The sequence below is a fragment of the Podarcis muralis genome, chromosome 1 (assembly GCF_964188315.1).
Source record: "Podarcis muralis chromosome 1, rPodMur119.hap1.1, whole genome shotgun sequence".
NCBI lineage: Eukaryota > Metazoa > Chordata > Lepidosauria > Squamata > Lacertidae > Podarcis > Podarcis muralis.
The window spans coordinates 112,837,836-112,857,083 of NC_135655.1; the positions used below are offsets into that span (position 1 = coordinate 112,837,836).

The following is a 19,248-nucleotide window of genomic DNA, read 5'->3' on the forward strand; positions in this document are numbered from 1 at the left end:
AGGAAGCGCTTGAGCGAGAAGCCATATTATCTCCTACCTCCATAAGACAAGAAGTATCCCCTTTCCTTAGCTGGAGGGATGTTTATAGGAATTAATGATAAATCTCCCCAGTGTGGTAGTTTGCATAGCAGATGTTTAGCAAACTGGAGCAATAAATAGAGGCAGTATAAGTGTGTGTGTGTGTGTGTGTGTGTGTGTGTGTGTGTGTGTTCTCTTGAAAAAAAACTAAGCTACCTGCTAGCTTGGGCACAGGGCTGGGTTGATATAGCTTCCTTGCTTTGGAGTTCACTGTCAGGTAAGTGGGATAGGATTTCAGCCTGAAATCTCGATAAAGAAATATTTAGGAGAAAGTAACAGCTGCAAAGATAGGGAACCTCTTTCCAGAGCTACATTTCTGCTGAAAGTCTCATTACAACTCAGTTAGTTACTCTCCTTTCCAGTGGGCATATTCTTACATTGGAACAGTGCTTTTTTCTGGGGGGATGCAGGGGTACGCATACCCCTAAACATTTTGTGACTCTTTGTACTTTTGTCCATTTACTGTATTTATTTTCCCTGATTTGAACTATAAAATGGTGGTTTTCTTGAGGCAAAATGAGAGTACTCCTAAATATTTTTTTAAAGAAAAAAAAGCACTGCATAGGAATATAAGTAGTTGGATTTTACTGAGTCAGACCATCAGTCTAGCTAGCTCAGTATTGCGAACACTGCCTGGCACCAGCTCTCCAGGCTTTCAGACTGGGATTCTCTACTTGCCTTATCTGGAGAGGCTAGGAATTGTAACTGAGACCTTCTGCATGCCCTTACCTTCTGTGGTTCACACCTCTGATCAGGTTCTACCCATTAGGAAATGGGAATCTAGCAGTGAATGATGCATTGCAAATGTTATAGAGGCCCTTTCTCCAGTTGCTTTGACACAGTTGTAAATGAACCTGTTCTTAGTCTATGCTGTAGCCTCCTATAGCAGAGGAGGCTATAGCAAAACTGTAGCGAGAATGCACAGACACTCAAGCTTTCAGTCTACAGTGGTACGTCGGAAGTTGAACGGAACCCATTCGACTTCCAAAACGTTTGGAAACCAAGGCACGGCTTCCGATTGGCTTCAGGAAGCTCCTGCAGCCAATCAAAAGCCGTGGAAGTTGCATCGGATGTTCGGGTTCCAAAGAACGTTCACAAACTGGAACACTCACTTCTGGGCTTGCGGCATTCGGGAGCCAAAACTTTCAACTCGCAAGGTGTTTGGGATCCAGGGTACAACTGTATGAAGTTCTGCATACTACTCAGTCTTTATTTCCCACCCCTATTTCAGATAATAATAATAATAATAATAATAATAATAATAATAATAATAATAATAATAATATATTATTTATACCCTGCCCATCTGGCTGGGCTTCCCCAGCCACTCTGGGCAGCTTCCAAAAAAATATTAAAATACTGTAATACATCAAACATTAAAAGCTTCCTTAAACAGGGCTGCCTTCAGATGTCTTCTAAAAGTCTGGTAGTTGTTGTTCTCTTTGACATCTGGTGGGAGGGCGTTCCACAGGGAGGGCGCCACTACCAAGAAGGCCCTCTGCCTGGTACATGCAACACCCTACCCCCTTAGTGATAGCGAAGAATTACAGGTGTGGCTGCTTTGAAATGCAGTAGATAAACTCATTTGGCAGCATCAACACACGACAAATCGAGTGCCCATTCCTCCTTTCCCCCTCCCCTCCCCAATGCCAATCTAGTATGGTGGATTTGTTTCTGTCAAAATAAAATACATGATCCTTGCTCAAAATATTATGAAATATGATGATTTTTCACAATATTGCATTTACATAGAAATACCTTTTCCCCAGAAGGAAAATAAATCACAAAACACTTACCTGTGTGCAAACACAAGTTTATAATGGAGCCAAATGGTTTGCAGGCAGTGTCTATTGGGATCTCTCCAGAAAAGCACTGGGGGTGGTGGGTGGAGAAGTCCTAGCTAATGCAAGAAGTTTAGAGGAAGCTATAGTATTGCACAGTTTAAATGGCTTTTCTCACCTGGTGTTCTTGAGTGCTAGTATTAGGATTCCATGGATTTTTCAGTTATGATGTTGGCCACTTACAGCACTGGGACAGAACAAAGGGAAAGGAAAGACAGCCGAAAGCACAAGGGCACATTAGAGATTTGATTGCAGCCAGCATTATCTTCTTCTTCTTCTTCTTCTTCTTCTTCTTCTTCTTCTTCTTCTTCTTCCTGACTGGCAGTCAGGAAGGGCAGGGCAGGGCAAGGCAAAAAAGGATGTTTTCATCCTTTGTTTTCTGTATATAAGAAATTTGGCATTTCATTCTGCAAGCCACCATTTACATCCAATTTTTAACTGGCCAAATCTTGATTCAGGTAGGTAGCCGTGTTGAAATAAATTTAAAAATTAAGAAATTGTCCAGTAGTACCTTAGAGACTAACTAAGTTTTTCTGCATGCACACAGAAGCTTATACCCAGAACAAACTTAGTTGGTCTCTACGGTGCTACTGGACAATTTATTTATTTATTTATTTATTTGACCAAATCTTGCTACTGAGACTAGAACTTCCCTTGCTTTCAGTCACACATGGTATTCGGTTGGTCCTGGGGATGAGAGAGAGCCAATGGCAGATTCACGGTTCAGCATCCTAATAAATCTCTCAATGCAGGAAGCAAATGAAACGGAATGCAGATTACCTGTACAACATGATATAATATTTTATGCATTTAAATCTGCATTAAACGTCTGCCCATGCCCCCTCTCTTCCAGTGAAGAGATTTCCAGTAGCCACCTTTTTAATGGCAGGAGCTAAAATGCGACCGGTCTGAAAGATCTATCTTATGTTTCACAACACTGATTTAAATGGTCTGGTAGCTCACGCAGAATAGATAACATGGCATTTGAGGATTTGTTGCCTTTTTGAAATAGGCAGGGATGAGCTTTTCTATCAGGATTGCATCAACAATATCTGTTCCATTAAACAAACACATTACACAGGAGCGCATGCCTTGTCTGCCCGAGGAAACCTGAACAAACAGATAAGAATTGGCTTTGACAGCCTTTTGTTGGTGGTCAGAGGCAGAGGCAGCAACTGGTACACAGCTTTCAGCAGTAGTATGTCACTAGCCAAGCAATGCTGCTTTCTAACAGGACCTGCACGTTTCACCCTTGAGGTATCTCTTTTATAATACAAAGTGTTTTACACGTACAATCGTTGGCACTCTTCTGTTTCCCTGTCACCTTAGGTACGTGTGTGCATTCTTGTTTAACAAGTCGGGAACTATGACACTTCCACTACATGTTTCAGTGCAGCCCATTAAAAACAAAAACAAAAAACCCTGCATGTAGAAAGTTAGCAGGTCAAGGAGATGGCAGATTCCATTGATATACTAGCTTTCCATGGGCAAGGAATGTGTTCACGTGGTGAAGCGTTCAGATCGTGCAGCCCAAGGGCTGTAATAATTCTTAAAGAACAACAAAACCCTGTGCTTTTGAAATGTGTGACATGGCAGTTTCCACTCAAAGAGCTCATTTTTAAAATAGGAAAATTCCTTTTTTAAACAACAACAACAACACATCATTGGCAGCAATGGTTCTAATTCAACAGAAGCTTCAGAGAAGAGTTATTTAAGGTTAGTTGCTGTAACCACCATCTCCATTTGGTCATCTCCATTCATCAAGCGGTGTTTTCACCAAAGTGCTGTTATGATCAAGTCATCTGAAGGTTACTAGACCTTGAAAAACTAACAAAGTTGATGTTTTTAAAGAAGACGAAAACTGGAAAATTTGATGCACAGCTCTACTCATGAAGAATTTTGCATTTCAGGTTTGCTTGTTGTTCACAAGGAACATCCGTTAAGTTCTCAGGGCCTATAGGTAAGAAATTTTATCCAGTATTGGCTTATTCAAGGTGGGACACCTGATTGGGAAACCCTGTGGAACAGTCTGGGGTCTGCAGTAAGGTGGGGTGTCAGGAAAAAAAATATCAAGTGCCTCTCTTTGCATAGGTAGAAATGCTTTCCCTAGCACAAAGCCAGCATTGGATAAAACTCAAGGTTTTAAAGGGCCAAAAAAAGAAGGCTGGAGGAATCTGTAGCAGTTATCAAGATGGTTGTGTAAACAGTTCCAACAACTTGGAATGGTTATATCTCTGATGAGGTTCTCCAAGAAGCCAAAAAACCGAAGGAGTTTGAAAACGAAGAAGAAACCCGGTTCAAGAGATTTAAGAAAGAAAAACAACAAGAGTGTATTATGGCACCTTCAAGTCTAGAGGTTCATTTAGGCATAGGTGGAAAAGGTAAATGGTGAATGACCCCTGGACGGTTAAGTCCAGTCAAAGGCAACTATGGGGTGTGGCGCTCACTCGCTTTCAGGCCAAGGGAGCCGGTGTCTGTCCAGACAGCTTTCTGGGTCATGTGGCTAGCATGACTAAATTGCTTCTGGCGCAACGGGAACACCGTGACAGAAACCAGAGCACACGGAAATGCCATTTACCTTCCTGCCTCAGCGGTACCTATTTATCTACTTGCACTAGTATGCTTTTGAATTGCTAGGTTGGCAGAAGCTGGGACAGAGTAACAGGAGCTCACACTGTCATGGGGATTCAAATTGCCGACCTTCTGATCAGCAAGCCCAAGAGGCTCAGTGGTTTAGACCACAGCGCCACCCGCATCATTTAAGGATAAACTGTTAGGAACTAGAGTCTATTTGCATCTCATGGTACATGTCCACGAAATGATATGCCATAGTAAGTATTTTAGTCTTTAAGGTGGTATGGGTCTATTTAGTGCATTTGCTGGACAAACTAACATAGCTACCTCTCTGGAAGAAGAAAAGTGTTACTTTTGAAGATTATGCTTTAATAGAGAAGGCTGGCAGAAAAGGTGATTCGGATTCAGAAACTGGGAACAGTGAAGAAAGATTGTTTTTGAAGCCACTGACACTGAATGAAACAGGCAATGCATTTTTAAAAAATGCTGGAATTCATTGCTAGATCATTAATGAAATAAGGCCTCAGGAAGTAGTAGCTGGTGCTATGAGTATGAATAGAACCAAGCAGACCTATGGCAGAGCTTGGTGTCTATCAGAGAAGGCGTCAGTGACCGTGGAGACAAGACAGGAATCTTTCCCCAAGTTTGTTCCAAGGAGAGAGGGCGAGGGGGGAAATGAAAGAAGCAGAGTGCCAGAGGCTCTGCCTCTCTTCTTTCCCTTTCTCTGGCTGACAGGTTGGTGGAATCTCACCTAGAAAGCTGAATTAGAGAGGGAGGGACTTGCTTCTCAACCAGGCAGGTGGTTCTGGCTTTCAGTTGCAGAGAGGGAAGGAGGCAAGGGGATGGGAAAGCAGCTGGCTGAGACTGGCTGGCAGAGTTTGGAAAACATTTTGCTTCCAAGCTGTTCCATACGAAAACTAGATGAGGACTGGGAAGGGCAGCAGAGGAGGAGAGCAATCCAGCCCATCAATAAATCTTTGGTCCACAATATTTTATTGAGCCCAACATGCTTTGAACTATGTTGAGGGCCCTTCTGAACAACCTATTTCAGTCTTGGGCCTATTTTCCCTTTTATAAATACTTTTTAGCAAACTTGAGAGTAAGCCTCAAGAACTCGTAGTAATGTATATGGAATAAAAATGGACAAGCACCTCAAGTGCCATTGTTTACAAATGGCTCAGTTTTCTAGCCAGGCTGAGAAGCAGCTGCTTAAAGTGATGGCAAGGTTAAAGGCTGCGCTTGGCAGCTTGTGTGGCAGGGAAGGTCACCTTGAAAATATTATTGCTATCATGGAGCTGGCACCCAATATACTTTGCATGAATATTACACAACTGAGGTGCACATCTTCTGTGACATTGCTTGGGCAAATCCTGGTGCATTAATAATCTGAGTACTGTGGCCATTCAGTAAGGTGGAGCTGGCAAGTAGTGGTACTGTTAAATATATAGTAGATTGTGTTTTTTTAATATGTAATTGGCTCAGGGGCGGACTTTGGTAATCCTTCATAATACAGTGTCCCATGTGAGGCCAAAATCTGGCACCCCCAAATAGATCTTCTCAGTTATGCATCATCTCAATTTTGTACCCCCTTGGCTTGGCACCCTGTGCAGGGGAACCGCCCACACTGCCCTAAATCTGGTGCTAATTGACTCTTACTTCTAAGCCACCTTGGAAGGATTTCTATCCTGAAAGGTGGGATATATTTATTTCATTGGAAATTAATATATATATATATATATATATATATATATATATATATTTGCTTTCGTAGATTTTCACGGGTACAGGAATGCAGGTTTTGGTGTCCTCGGGTATCTTCCCGTGTAAAAGTTGGGGTGTCTAGGCGACGTTTCGACGAGGTCTCACTCGTCATCTTCAGGCAGGTGCTTTCGGCTTCTTGTTACTGGAACTCAAACACTGAGATCCTGCTCTGTTCCAGTAACAAGAAGCCGAAAGCACCTGCCTGAAGATGACGAGTGAGACCTCGTCGAAACGTCGCCTAGACACCCCAACTTTTACACGGGAAGATACCCGAGGACACCAAAACCTGCATTCCTGTACCCGTGAAAATCTACGAAAGCAAATATCTCACCTCTACGGGGAGGAAACCTTCCGGAACTCAAACACTGAGATCCTGCTCTGTTCCAGTAACAAGAAGCCGAAAGCACCTGCCTGAAGATGACGAGTGAGACCTCGTCGAAACGTCGCCTAGACACCCCAACTTTTACACGGGAAGATACCCGAGGACACCAAAACCTGCATATATATATATATATATATATATATATGGGACTTGTTCACACATGCTAATACACAGTTTTGGCTTGCAGTGTATTGGGTGGAGCTAAACCCAGACTTGCATTTCATGTGACCTCCTATGGATGAATCAGGCTTCAGCAAGCATATGGCAGAGTGAATAATCTCTTCTAGGTAAGAAGCATTTCTTGTGCAGGAAAATCACTCTTTGTCTACTCGGTTGTCTCCATAACAACAGAGAGTCTTAACAACAAAAGAATAGCCACTGAGGCTGTCACCTAAAAATCTCATGTTCAAGTTATTGTTGATAGCAACACAACAGATGCCAGGACAAGAGGTTACTAGCAGACAATAATAGGCACTACACCTATCCCTGAAGTATTTCGTGTGATGCTTTTAAAGTAGAAAACATACCAGAGAATAAGGCAGATGCAATCGTCGTCATTACATAAATTGCACATGATAGTATGTTTTTTTGGTTTCGCAAGAAAATGCTGTTTAACTTCCGTAATGGGGAAAAATTGAAAAGCACTTGCTGCAAATGTTGCATTCCTCTTTAGGGTAAGTACATCCAGGTCTTGAACAGTGAGACTTGAAATCATTAAACATATCTGATCATTCATATATGCAATACATATTGCCGAGGTGTGGCCACGAGAAATGGGTACCTTAAAAGGGTGACATTTTTATTTTATTTTAAAAAACAAATCCATCTGCAACCAACCTTAATGCCAAGATGCCCACATTCATCTTCACTCTGTGCACTTCAGCCTATACAAAAGCACTAGGCAAAACTGCTAGCAATGAATGGAATTTTTTTTTCTTTTTTGAGGGGGGGATTCATAGTGCTAATCCATTATCATTGGACAGCAGCGTTGTATGCGATTCTTTTCTTGAAAAGAGCTTTCCCTGAAACTCGAAAGCACACATAATAGAGCAGTCATCTACATAATAGCTAAATTTCCTAGAGTCTTTCTGTTAGGGCCAAACTACACAAGGCAATGCAAAATGCAGCCATGGGGTTTTCCTTTTTGGACTACGATGATGGTATTGAGAGGTATTCGCCTCCTGTGCCATTTTCCCAATGAACACGCCCCCTACCTCCAGAGCTGGCTCTTTGTACATCAGGAGATGGTGCATTTACAGTGCTTCACACACATGCAATGGAAGCTATTTCTTCTAAGAAAGAGAAAAAACATGGGATGGTTACTGGGAGAGGGAGGGAGGCATAACCTTCAACATTTCTCTGATGCAAATAGAGACATCCTGTTCCATAATAAAAATTTTACTATTTATATCCCACCCATCTGACTGGCCCTGAGTAAGCATGGTTAAGTTTCTGCTTCATGGCTCTCCTTGGACACACACACACACGGTTTTTTAGAGCAAGCCTCTGCATCTATGTAGTCATTTCAAGCCCAGTGCATCTGTCTGCCATGCAGTCTCCAGCTGACCCTGACGTAATATGTGAGGCATGTTACTCATTTCAGTTCATGTGATGGAGAGTGGATATTATTTAGGAAAGTCTCGCCCTCCAAGAGTAATTTTTCCACTACAGCCCTACACATGGACGGTGCACCCACACTACCTGTGCCTTTGACCTTACTTCTGGCTGCTTCTGTATTGTATTCATCTTTGTCTTTTGGATGAATGCAGTGGTAGAGATTTTCAAGACGTCTCTAAACTAAAGGTGTCTCTGGCAGTTGGTGCATTGTGTTTCATATTGTCCGATTCCATCTGGGAGGACTTAAAACACCTTAGCAAATACTTGAAGCGCTGAAAAATGGTGCCGGTGGTGAGCCTGTTCTTTCACTATTTTATCTAAGTGTGGTGTTCGCTTTTGTTTTCCAGTTGTTGCTTGTGAATGGCTTCAAGATGTTTTGCATAGTCCAGGGAAAATAGTTATAGTGTATGGCTTTAAATTGTGACAGCCTCTGAGGTTGCCCCAATTGTTTCATCAAACTAACTATTAAATATTGTCCATGGGATGGGAGGGGGCAGTGTTAATTAATACTGTCAATCCAGTCTCTTGCGCATTGTTTATTTTACATAAAGGTAAAGGTACCCCTGACCATTAGGTCCAGTCGTGGACGACTCGGGGGTAGTGCGCTCATCTCACTCTGTAGGCCGAGGGAGCTGGTGTTTGTCCGCAGACAGCTTCTGGGTCATGTGGCCAGCATGACTAAGCCGCTTCTGGAGAACCAGAGCAGCGCACAGAAACACTGTTTACCTTCCTGCTGGAGCGGTACCTATTTATCTACTTGCACTTTGACGCGCTTTCGAACTGCTACGTGGGCAGGAGCAGGGACCGAGCAACAGGAGCTCACCCCGTCGCGGGGATTCAAGTTGCCGACCTTCTGATCGGCAAGCCCTAGGCTCTGTGGTTTAGTTAAATATAGTGATTTGGCAAAAGTGAGTGTAGATGATAACATTGCATGTATGTGTGGGTTGCCTTACCTCCCACCAACCAACCAACCACCCATATGTAAAATACAACATCAGTTCTCTGTGGAACTATGTATGTATGTAAGTATGTATACACACATATGCATATGCACAAGCAGTGATTAGAGCATGGAAGAGTCTGTTTTCTCCAGGGAGAAAACCTTATAAAACTATTCCTTTGATTGCATTTTAAAAGTCATTTTGTGATCCATTGCAGCAAGAAATTAAACTTTATCCACGTCAGTAATTCTTTTAGAGTTATTTCACAAGGCCAGAATCTTTAGCACATGTGTTTAGAAGCAAAACAAGAAAAATTGCTTCCTATTAGGTGTGGCTAAGACCAGAGGAAAGCTATGCATAACATCCCTGATACAGTGGTACCTTGGTTTACAACCATAATCCATTCCGGAGGTCCGTTTGTAAACCAAAACAGGCATGCTTTCACCAATGGGGCCTCCCAAAAAAATTTGTTCGTAATCCCCCCCAAAAAATATGGGTTGTAATCTGAAAAAAGGTTGCAAACTGGGACACGTACTTCTGGGTTTGACGTGTTTGTAATCCAGAGTGTATGCAAACCAAGATGTATGCAAACCAAGGTACCACTGTACCTCCTATTTTGTAACTTCAGAGCACTCTTAGAGGTAAGGGGGCCAGATGCTAAAGACGACAAGGCCGTTGCACCTTTATTTAGTGCTGTGCCCCACCCCACAAAATCCTGTTTTCGGGGGGGGGGGCATTTTCAACCATTCTCTATCATGACAAAAAAAATAATTTGGTTCAAAAATTATCAGAGGGCAGAGAAACGTTTGGTGAAATTCCTCTGGGTGGGGTACAGGATTGTTGATGTGGCAAGGGGCACCTTGTGCTTGCCCTTTCATTCTGCAAATCATGCACTCTGAAACCTTCCTGCATGCTAGTACTTTGAATAATGTCCAGAGGAAAATATCACAAGGTAACTCCTTCCCAGAAAGGTTCTTTCAGATCAGAAAGTGGGAGCAGCTGGTAAGACTGCAAATTGCTGGGAAATGTTTACCGGAAAGAAAAAAAAACCATACATACCACCTCACAGTGATGATAAATTAAACTCAAAGCCCCACACTAGGAATGGGGAAGAAATTTGATTCTGTTCACATTTAGATGTGAGCTCACCTAATTTGCACTTTCAGAAACAAGGTGCGAACTGAAACACAGCCGTCCTTCGAACTTCACACCTCTCTGAATTTTTCAGTGTAGTTCTCCAACTGAGTAGCATGTACAATAATGCATATACCCAGGTGGAGAGTCCATAAAAATGCATCTATTAGTGAAAGTAACATGCAAAAATGCATTGTTTCGGGGAAATTGTTTCGTGAAATATGTGTCTATTAAGCACCATTGCATATAAGCATATACATTATACAAATTCACACTAAAATGCTGGCAATTTTCCATGATGACTTTTTTTTTTTAATGCATCTTGCCATGGAAATGTGGAGAACTGGATTTAAGACTGGGAAAACAAAAAACGGGGAAGGAAAATTGACAGTTGCCTCATTCCGCCCCAGACCCACCAATATTCTAAAGATGTTTTCAAATGTCCTGACAGTGAGGCAGAAAAACAGAAATCTTTTCCACAGAAAAATAAACGTTTCACAAAACTGAAGGACAAGTTTCAGCACAGTGCCACCTTAAATCGTTGTGGTGAACATATAATTCCAGCAGGTAAAGCTTGGAGGAAAAATGCCTTATTAATTTATCCCTATCATTTTATCTTTTCCATATTTAACTTAACAACTGAAAATGATGCTGAAATCTTTTGAAATACATCTTTAAATACTGTGTTTCACAAACAAGATAATGTACTTGGATTTAAAGAGCTCTAGTTCCAATAAAACCCATGGAATTAAATTAAGTTAAAAGCAATTATTGTGTACTGTATGTTTCCTCAGGTCCCCCCCCCCCCCCCGTATCCAAGTACACATAAATGGAAAGGAGTGAAATTGTACTGGTTCAGTTGAAGTAATCTGTGGATTAGATAGACTTTCCCTTTGTTGATTTGCTGCTTCACTCAAGCTATATGAAAGCATGCTAAGTAATTCTACAGGGTATTTGACTCCATAGAGCATATGGTGACACCCCACTGCTATTATAATGGAAATATTAATCAAATTCTCCACCATTTTTTTCTCATACAGCTTGATTATAAATCTCCTTTTAAATTGTATTCCATTATTCTCAGTTCCTTTCTTTATCTTCCTTCTTTATAATCTTGGGAAGGAAGCAAACCTCTTTATTGATTTTATCATCGTCCTCAGTTCATGATCACTTACTCAGGGTATGCATATTTTAGCCTTCCCTCATCAGTCATAACATTCAACTTGTGCTTCGAGGACCCAATCCCCCCCCCCCCAAAGTGGAATGAATACACAAGGACACGTGATATAAGGTTAATGGGCAAGAAAAGGCCACGACTTTATTGATTACAGCAAGTGAAAAGGTATTGGCTTAGGCATTGGATTACGTCAGCTGACTCCACCCCTCAGAGAGGGGTGAGTCTGAAACAAGGGGGGTTTATTCACCAGTAGGTGGAGCCTGTTGATGCTAATCCAACTATAGGCTCTCCCCTAATGTCACCGAGGGTTGTGCCATGGCTTCCCGCCAAGCAGGCATCTGACAGAATACACGACCGCCAGATTTCTTTAACGGAATACCCAAAAATTGAAGGCATAGGCGATGGCCACACCTAGCCCTTCGACATCACGACACATTATTTCAATGCCTAACCTACCCACCAATACCATGAAAGTTGTGACAATTGCTACGAGGTAGGCGAAAAAACCAAAAAGCCTAATGCCAAATGGAATTCCTACCAGGCCCCCCGGACAACCAGGGTGACCAACCTAAGGTCCATAGCAAGGCCAAGGGAAACTAAGCCCTGAGCTCAAAGGGAGTGGAGGGTGGGTGAATCGCGACGGGACGACGAAAAGTGAGGCTGAGGAGGGGCTGGCGCCGTCGTATTAAGGCTGTTATACACGCCCCCTCGGAGGCACCTGGTTGGGTGCCTGTCGATGGGCGTGGGCGCCAGCCAGGTAAGTGGGAGGCAGGGGGCTAACGCCCCCTGCTAGAGGCGGGGCTCGGGCTCCCGCCCACAACCACTCCCCTCTCTTCAGGAGGAGAGTCTATGCTAGACATCTTATCTTTCTTTCATTTCTTTCCTTATCGTTAGTTTCTTGTAATTAGATGCTTGATACCTAATAACATAATAATAATAATAATAATAATAATAATAATAATAATAATAATAATAATAATACTGTATAGGGTTCTGTATAGGGTTGCCATACATCTGCAATTTCCCCTCATCGGCCCTCATCAACAGCATCTGGGCAGAAATCGCTGACATGTCCGGGGAAATCTGGATGAATGGCAGACCATACAAAACCGAAAATGTTAAACAACTTTGGCCAAAAAGGAAGGAAGAAAAGAAAAGCTCAGCAACTTTTGTGTCTGGATATTTTTGAAATATGGCAACCCTAATACTGCATGAGGAAGCAGTTTGTGTTTGCCAAGTCTGTGACATGTACATAGTGATATTTGTGTAGTATTTGATCTGCCCCAAGGCTAGATAGATCCAAGTAAACTGAATTTTGTTCACAGTCTTGAGAAATGGATACTGAGGACTACTTCAAGAGTTAGGCATTGTCTATGTGAGAAGTGTATTTGTGCAAGAAAACAAAAGTTAAATCCACATATTGATTATATTGTGTGATGATTGCAAGCACATCTATTTCATGTCAGCCAAGACCAATTAAAGTGGAAAATTGGTTGTGACTATCTACACATATCTAACGTGTGATTTTTCTATGTCAAAGTCTAGAAGTTAAATAAAAGAGTGATTGTCATGGACTGGCTGGATGCAGAGGGGTGGTGGGAGGCACCAGCTGGGGACCCCCCAAGGGAAGAAGACTCAGAGCCAGGGGATTAATGGTGGGTGGTCAGGGGGAGATTAGGGAGCAGACTGAGAGGAGGAGGTGTCAGAAGGTGTAGAGGTAACAGGATTTAGTGAGCAGGAAGAGTCTGGCAGAGGGAAGTCCGGAATCAGAGGTAGAAGCAGGAGCTGGAGAGGAGGGGAGCCAAGAGGCAGAGAAGAGGCAGGCTACCCCTACCCCTTGTTTCACAGAACCACAAAAGGTATGAAGAGGGCAGAGCAAAGCCAGACAAGGCGTCACAGTCTCAGATTGCTTGGATCAGGGGTCAGCAGGGGGCCAGTCCACTGTCCCTGAGACCTTGTGGGGGGGCGGACTATATTTTTTTTGGGGGGGGGATATGAACAAATTCCTATGCCCCACAAATAACCCAGAGATGCATTTTAAATAAAAGCACACATTCTACTCATGTGAAAACACGCTGTTTCCCAGACCATCCGCAGGCTGGATTTAGAAGGCAGTTGGGCTGGATCCAGCCCCAGGGCCTTAGTTTGCCTACCCATGGCTTGGATGGAGGAAACTTGCCCCTCATTGGGGCAAGATCTACTGGGAAGAGTTGCTTTGCTCACTAGGCCTGAGTTGTTTTGTGTCTGTGAATAAAGAATTAACTTCACTGACACCTTGTGAGTTATGTCTGACCTGCTCCTAACACATGCCCCGACAGTGATGTTTGAAGTAACTCTTAATCTGTAGATACCTATTTATGCTGACACTTTCTAAGAGTCAAGCCTTTTCACCCTTTCACAATCTCAGTTTGTAACACTGGCCGATATCCCTGAGCAGTGCTCCACATTCGTTTTGTGACAGTGTTTGATGCAGTCTAATAGCATTTCATGAAGCTCATGTTCGAAAACCATGTGCCGATATTAAATAAAAATAAAAATCCAGAAATGGTAAACTTATCCCGACTCTACCACACAGTGGTGACAAAAATAAAAATCAGTCTAAACTGTGGCTCCAATCTGCATGGAAATGTATGTGCATAAACCTCCGCTTTAGAATGGACAGAACTTGCCACTGTATAACTGGGCTAGGATTGCAACCCTTTTGTCAATGTTCCTCAAATTTCTATTCATATCATTCTCCGAAATGGATATTAAAAAGCTATTCATGGTCAAAATGAATGCACCGCTGAAATATTTTTGCCTATCAGTATTCCATTACTGGGAGATACTTCAATTATTAATCAGTGGCAAATTATGACTTTGAACTTGGACTAAATAAGCTCCCCTTTTAATTTAAAGTGTTTAGTGGCACTCCCATGATATTTCCCATAGAGTCTGTGTTGCTGCTTTGTTGTCTACATGAGGAGTCAAATCATAAAGGTGTCATTAAATATTGCTTTGTGCTATTGACTCTTTAATAAGTCACACAATAAAGAATGCCCACTTCGACAATGAAACGAGGGGGTGTTACAGCAGCTAAAAGCTTTTAAAATTAAAATATACTGCAGCGGTATTACATAAATTTAAAGTGCCCATAATCTAGGCTTTAAAATGTTCATAAATAAAAGCTGTTAACATTTATTTTGTTGGCTATCTTCCTAGTAAACGAAAGGCATATTGATCCACTGGGTATTGTCAGTCCCATTAGCTTCGTGATACGATGTTATCAATATTTCACGTGGAATATTTATTTGTCACAATTCATCAACAAACAACTGTTGGCTAAGCGTATTTTAATGGGCTAGTTGCAGAATGAAAACCAAGGTAGCTGTAATTACTACAACAAGCACATTTTCCTTCAGCTTCTGCTAACCTGGCGCCTCCAGATGTTTCACCCTGCAGTAGCCATCAGCACTACCCCAAAACCTCTGGAGGGCACAAGGCGAGGGCTGTTTTACTTTCCGGGTACCGTTTCCTTAAAAAAGGGAACAGTCAAATTTCACCTTGCAGGAAAGTTTCTTCACTTTCATCCTCAGTGAATGTGAGTCAGGCTGGAGCTGCTACTGGAAATAAGAGGTCTGCATCTCCTCCTCCTGCTCCTCCTCCTCACTTTCCCAAATAATGCATAATAAAACAATCTGCATCGTATGGTGTCATTGGGATGCGGGTGGCGCTGTGGGTTAAACCACAGAGCCTAGGACTTGCCGATCAGAAGGTCGGCGGTTCGAATCCCCGCGACAGGGTGAGCTCCTGTTGCTCGGTCCCTGCTCCTGCCAACCTAGCAGTTCGAAAGCATGTCAAAGTGCAAGTAGATAAATAGGTACCGCTCTGGCGGGAAGGTAAACGGCGTTTCCGTGCGCTGCTCTGGTTCGCCAGAAGCGGCTTAGTCATGCTGGCCACATGACCCAAAAGCTGTACGCCGGCTCCCTTGGCCAATAAAGCGAGATGAGTGCCGCAACCCCAGAGTCGGCCACGACTGGACCTAATGGTCAGGGGTCCCTTTACCTTTACCTATGATGTCATTACGTTCCCAAATTAACGGGCTGCCACTTGTGGGCTGAGGAAACTCAGAACCATGAAGACCATGACATTGTGTCACATCACATTGCCTGTTGTAACAACACATTATCAGGGATAAATGAGGGTGAAACACAAAGTTGTTTTTAGTAACATTCACGCATCCCTGGCAATGCGTAGTTACTGCCTCATTGAAGTAAGGATTCCCATATTATATAGCATTCAAAAGAAGAATAAGAGTTTGGATTTGATATCCCGCTTTTTCCCTACCCGAAGGAATCTCAAAGCGGCTAACATTCTCCTTTCCCTTCCTCCCCCACAACAAACACTCTGTGAGGTGAGTGGGGCTGAAAGACTTCAAAGAAGTGTGACTAGCCCAAGGTCACCCAGCAGCTGCATGTGGAGGAGCGGAGACGCGAACCCGGTTCCCCAGATTACGAGTCTATCACTCTTAACCACTACACCACACTGTGTATAATGTGTTGTGTGCCCAAATCAGCAGCATTTTAACTGTGTTTATGTTAATGTTGGTCTCTCCCCCTGCCATATCTTTGGGGTTGTTTTTTTCAGGGGAGGGGTATGCTATAGGCCTATCAGAAACACTAACATTTATAAATATACCGCCTCCCTTGCCCACTGAATATTCATGTTGTTTTCATGCTATTTGGTGGCCTTTTGGTCCCCTGGCTGGTGCTTCTTCTCAGAATAATATTTTCTTTTTTTCTTTTCTTTTTAAAATTTTATTTGCATTCTTACAATTTCAAGAACCACATTCACATTGAAATCATTCGTACATATCTTACTTTATAATGATGTAATCATTTACGACTTCCATTCTTCCCCTTCGCTGGTTCCTTTGATTTCCCCACCATTCCTGCATATATATGCATTTAGCTCTCTATCCCTTTATTATTCCTTTATTTTATATTATACTGTTGAATTTACCTTAATCCTGCTAACGTTTTCACGTGTTTACAATTATTTTCCAGATAACTCCACAAAGTTTTTCCATTCCTCTTTATATACTTGATCCTCTTCTTCTCTTGTTTTACTAGTTAAACCTGCTAACTCTGCATATTCTATCATTTTTTAATTTCCAATCCTCCTTGTTAGGGACCTCACCCACCCAGAATAATAGTTTCTCCTTCTTCGCCTTTGCTGACTGTAGCTTTCACTGCTTGGTTGTGGCAATTCATGTGGTTTTGTTTACAAGTGTTCGCTATGTCATTGCATCAGATATATCATTATGGCAATGTGGCAAACATACGCACAGCCATTCGGAATGGCAGTGAGTGCAAGTGAGACTGAGGTTTAGTGAGGGCAGAAAAATGACGAGGAAAGCAGCATCGGAGATTAAGCCACATCCAGCAAGTCAAAAAGAAGCTCTCATTCATTAATGCAAATATAGTTGCATCAGCTAAAAACAGAAAACTGTTCAACACACAAACAAACAAGCAACTAAGTCATTTCAGCTCTCCCTGAAGCCCCATAATGCACCTCCCTGAGTATGTTTCTCAGTATAATGTAGTTGTAAAAGACTCCCAGACCTTTCAGTCATGAGTACTTTAGGAAACAAAAACAAAGGGGTCGTTTGGGTTTCTTGTCTGGTTATATTGCCCATTAATCTTCATCCTACTTAGCACCTGATCTCTCCAGTAAATTTATAGACAGCAAGACTCTAATGAGCTCTTCACAAGTTTACAACTATGCTTAATGCTACTTGAGCATGTGCCCCGTGCAGTAATGGAGTAACCTTAGGTGCAATGTTGCAGGATTCTTGAAAACTCTTTTCCCTATTCCGTATCTACATACTATATTCTTATTTATTTAACCGATCTGTTTCCATGCTACCTTTCATGTAAACATCACAAGGTACATTAAAATAGCATTAAGTCTTACTTGCAGAATAAAATAGCAAGCCAACAGTAGTCCAAAACAAGCATGTTACTGTCAACTAGCATGACAATGTCGCAAAGGACAAAGAGAAAGCATTTCAACAGATGTTAGTATGCCATCGTTGTCAGCACCAGCCTTAATTTAGAAGGGAGGTTATTTCAAGGAAAAGATGCCACAGCCCCAAAGGCCCGCCCTCTGGTTTCTGCCAAGCGGATCCCACCTACCAGGGCCACTAGAGCAAGTTCATCCACACACACTCCCCACCAGAAAATCAAAAATATTCTTGCACAAACATGAGTTGCCAAATGCCATTGCCTTGACTTGCTGCTACTGCTGCTTATATAGTTATGGCTTTACCAACAACTCTTTAGAACAATGCAATGAAATTACACCATCTTTTGCAGAGCTGCGATTTCAATGGATTGTTCTAGAAGTTGTTAAGTGGTTTTTTTATTTAAAAAAAATCATGAAGGGGAATTTCCAGCAGCTTGCACCTGTGTGAAGAAACAAGACATAAAGAAATCTTACAGTGTCTGGCTTTTAGGTTATATTTGGTCTGGTGATGTCATCAAGTAGGCTGTCCTCTTACTGGAATCAAGTTGCAAACCTTCTCCTCAACTGTAATTAGAGCTAAGCAGCGGTGTCAGGGAGCAGGATTTGTTCAGGCTTATCGCTTGCCTGCTGTCTCTTAGCACCAAACATCACAAAAGCACCGTGGTGAAATGAAGGAATTATTTATGTCTAGATATGTACTTTCACATCTAGTGCCTAAATGCTGTCATGGGCTATAATCTTATAACCAAGGTAAGCATTAAAGGGTCTCTATAGCACACAGATTATAGCACTTTTTTTTGCCATTTTAGAACATTGCAATGATGTGTCAAAGGAAATAATTTGGGCGATGGGGAGGGAAACAACCAGGGACTGGGATACAGCTGTAGTTTTCCGAATACCAGTCAGCAAACAGATACAGGTAGGTAAATAACACCTGATGCAATAGCATGGGAGTCGACTGTGCTTCAGAAGTGGCAATAGCTGTAGGAGAGGAAGGCAGAATCTGAACAGTCTAACCGAAGCATTTCTTGATTCTTGCCTCCAAAGTTCTTCGATTCAGTTGAAAGGAAAGCTATTAAATTATATTAACACAATATAATTTAGTTCTGCTCGGGTTGCTGTCATCTGCCACTCTACCACCACCTAGCAGCTTGTTAAAAATATGTAGTGCCCTCCTTTGTTTGTAGAGCCTCTTCTGAATTTGAGAAGCACTTGAAAATCCCGGATTGGCTCTCAGCATGGGGGCTCATGGTTTCGTGTGGGAAATTTGGAGGCTGGTAAGATAAGGTGAGGCAAGTATATGCACTTTTTTGTCATGCTGGGTTGTAGGGAGAGGAGAGGTTATTGATGGTGCTTTGATTATTCATTTGCCAGAGTAACGATTAAACATGCATTCATCCATATGCTTAATCTGTTTCAAAAAGTAGATACCTGAAGCCAGACAGAGTCCACTTGTCTGTCTACTGAAGAAGTCCATCAAGTACTGGAAATTTTACTCTCATATTTCGCATATCAGTTTTAAACGCATGTTGATTTAGGCAAGGTGGATGGAGTTAACCCTTAGATTGCCAACATTTTACAGTGCCTGCTCATTTGCCCTTCAGCAACAGGCAGACACAATGGAATCTGTGCTGGCAGAACCTCTCACCTCCATTTTTTACAGGTATGCAAAATATGGTGAGCTTTCCTTACCAATTTTCTGTGTGTCACACTGATGTTAAAGGCACACACCTTTAA

At 42.2% G+C, this 19,248-nt stretch overlaps 1 protein-coding gene across 7 annotated transcripts in view; it reads left to right on the plus strand.

The window, feature by feature from the left end:
* The window catches only part of ZNF385B (zinc finger protein 385B), a 146,803-nt gene that overhangs the window by 44,810 nt on the left and 82,745 nt on the right, over positions 1–19,248 (plus strand). Inside the window, exon 1 of one of the 7 annotated variants that reach the window (XM_077916542.1) lies at positions 6,799–6,923. The exons of 5 other annotated variants lie outside the window; for them this stretch is intronic. The gene's annotated coding sequence lies outside the window, so the exon portion shown is untranslated. Of the gene's footprint in view, positions 1–6,798; positions 6,924–8,129; positions 8,545–19,248 lie in introns of those variants that run through there. One more of the 7 variants, XM_028748332.2, reaches the window with a different exon arrangement.